Below are 2,669 nucleotides of genomic sequence, written 5' to 3' on the forward strand. Positions count from 1 at the left end.
GCAGGTGCTTCTTGCCTGGATTAATAAGAACAGACTAACCTTGAATGTTTCAAAGACAAAGTGTATGTTATTTAAAGCTAGGCATAAAAAATGTGATGATAAACTTGATATTGTGCTAAAGGATATGGACATAGAACAGGTTCAAGAGGTGTAACATTTGATGAGCAGCTATCCTGGGAAAAACATATAGATATGGTGGTGAAAAATATGGGAAGAAATATGTCTTGTATTAAAAGATTTAGATCTTTTATGACCTCAGCCTCCAGAATTTTAGTGATTAAATCGTTAGTGCTGTCTCACCTGGACTACTGCTCTGTGGTGTGGTCAGGTGCAGCTCAGAAACATCTGGCTAAACTACAAACCGCACAGAACAGAGCGGCCAGGCTGGCACTGGGACTGCCCTGTGTGTGGACTCAGAGCTCTGCTGAGCTGCATGTGCGTCTGTCGTGGCTCAGAGTAGAGGAGAGACTGAAATGTAATGTTTTGTGTTTCCTGAGGAATATTATTGTTTGTGAAAGACCTTCTCTTTTGTTCAGTTTGTTACATTATGTGAGAAATGAGCACAATTATTCAACCAGGCAGGCAGCTTCCGGTCATTTGACTCGACCCATTCCGAGAACAGAAGCATTGTGCAGGTCTGTGCTGTTCAGAGCTGTGAATCTGTGGAACAAACTGCCTCATAACATCTTGACTGCTACTACGAAAGGTGCATTTAAAACACTTGTTGAAAGCCTTAATATATGAATATTTGTGTAACAGATTGTACTGTAATGTGAAATAATTTGAAATGTATAGTTGTTCTTATGATGTGATCATTTGATATGTTTTGTGTCCCTGTATAATTTTAAAAGGACCCCAGGAAGAGTAGCTGTCAAATTACTGACAGCTAATGGGGATCCAAATAAATAAACAATAAACAATGTTTTAATCAGTGATTCTTTAGTAGGACCACTGTGTTTCATAATGATAAGATATGATAAACTCCTGGTTCTGTGTAACAGGCAACCCTAGGGCTGCTACATGCTTAGAGTGGCCATTACTGGAAGTGGATTCTGATTACTCCCTCTGCATATGTCAGACTTAAAATCTAATTAAAGTGGTTGTCTATAGGCCTATTTTAAGAAAAGAAATGCAAGCATGCATTCTATAGATTTCCCAACATGCCAGAGAGTCAGACTTAAATGATTATTTTTTTTAGATGCATAAATAACTGAGGACAGAGTGGACCAGGACAAGCCTCCCTGTCCCCTTCAGAGAGACCTGGACAGTGGGGGTGGGGGTGTGACCCCCCCCCCCCCCCGCTGTGGGCCTCATTCTGTGCTGAAGGGCCCCATTGATCTCAGATTATTGTTCAATAATCCTTCAACAGTTGCTGTGATCAGCAGGATCTGACAGGTGTGTTTGATCCTCCTCCTTAAAACTTTCATTTTTGATAAAGCTTATAGTTAGAGTGGCTCAGGTTATCCTGAGCTATCTCTATAGTTATGCTGCTATAGGCTTAGACTGCTGNGTGTGTATATCACAGCCAGAAAGATGGGAGAGCTGGATGTAGCACCTTGAATTAAATTTTTGCGAAGCTGTCGATCAATTGTGACTGGCTTAATTTGGAGAGTTCTCCTCTCAGCTGACATGATGGCGAGATGGTGAAGCCTGTATTGCCCCAATGTGCTCCTCATGAGTCATGTAATCAGACTGAGTCAGATTACCTGTACTCCGGATCTTACAGTTGGAGCCGGGTGGACCTGGGGTTACATGGCGTAGTTTCTGCATCCATCACTCACTTCTAATCTCTCCTGAGGATTTTTCTCTGGCCTCATCTGACATTTTTTTTCCCACCCAGTTATCATTTAGGTTGTGCAATCAATGTTTTAAGACACCAGCATTTTTAGAAGTGAATGGACTTTTTTTAACAAAAGGTAAAGATATCGCAGACCATTTTGGTAAATATTATTATGATAAAATATATAAGTTAATGAATGATACAAAGTGTTACAGCAATCTGGGCACTTCATCTCAAATAATCAATGATTTTATTGTTAAGAATAAAAACTGTCATTTCACATTTAAATTGTTAAGCACAGATAAAGTTAAAAGTTTGCTTCTAAGTTTACATGAAAACAAACCATCAGGAATGGATGAGATTGATGGCAGATTACTGAAAATGGCTGCAAGTGTAATAGCTTCACCAGTCTGCCATTTGTTTAATTTAAGCTTGACAGAAGGGGTCTTCCCTCAAATGTGGAAATCTGCTAAAATACTTCCTCTTTCAAAAACTACCAATGTTAGCCTCTCTGCAGTCAATAGTAGGCCCATTAGTATTCTGCCTATACTTAGTAAATTGCTGGAAAGGGTTGTTTTTGGACAGATTTCAACATATTTAAACTGTAACAAATTGATTTTTGAATCACAGCATGCATGTAAGGAAAATCACTCGACATGTACAGCCCTTACAGAAATGACGGAGAATTGGTTGTCTAGCATAGACAAAAACTGATAGTTGGTGCAGTGTTTTTGGATTTTAGTGCTGCATTTGATTTAGTGCATCATCAAATGTTACTTGAAAAGTTATCGGCATACAGATTTGGTGCCACTCCTCTGAAATGGATACAAAACAATTTAACATCTAGATCACAATGTGTGTTTTTTAATGGAAGCTTTTCATCACCTCA

This window comes from Cyprinodon variegatus, unplaced genomic scaffold (assembly GCF_000732505.1).
Source record: "Cyprinodon variegatus isolate N-32 unplaced genomic scaffold, C_variegatus-1.0 Scaffold189, whole genome shotgun sequence".
Taxonomy (NCBI): Eukaryota; Metazoa; Chordata; class Actinopteri; order Cyprinodontiformes; family Cyprinodontidae; genus Cyprinodon; species Cyprinodon variegatus.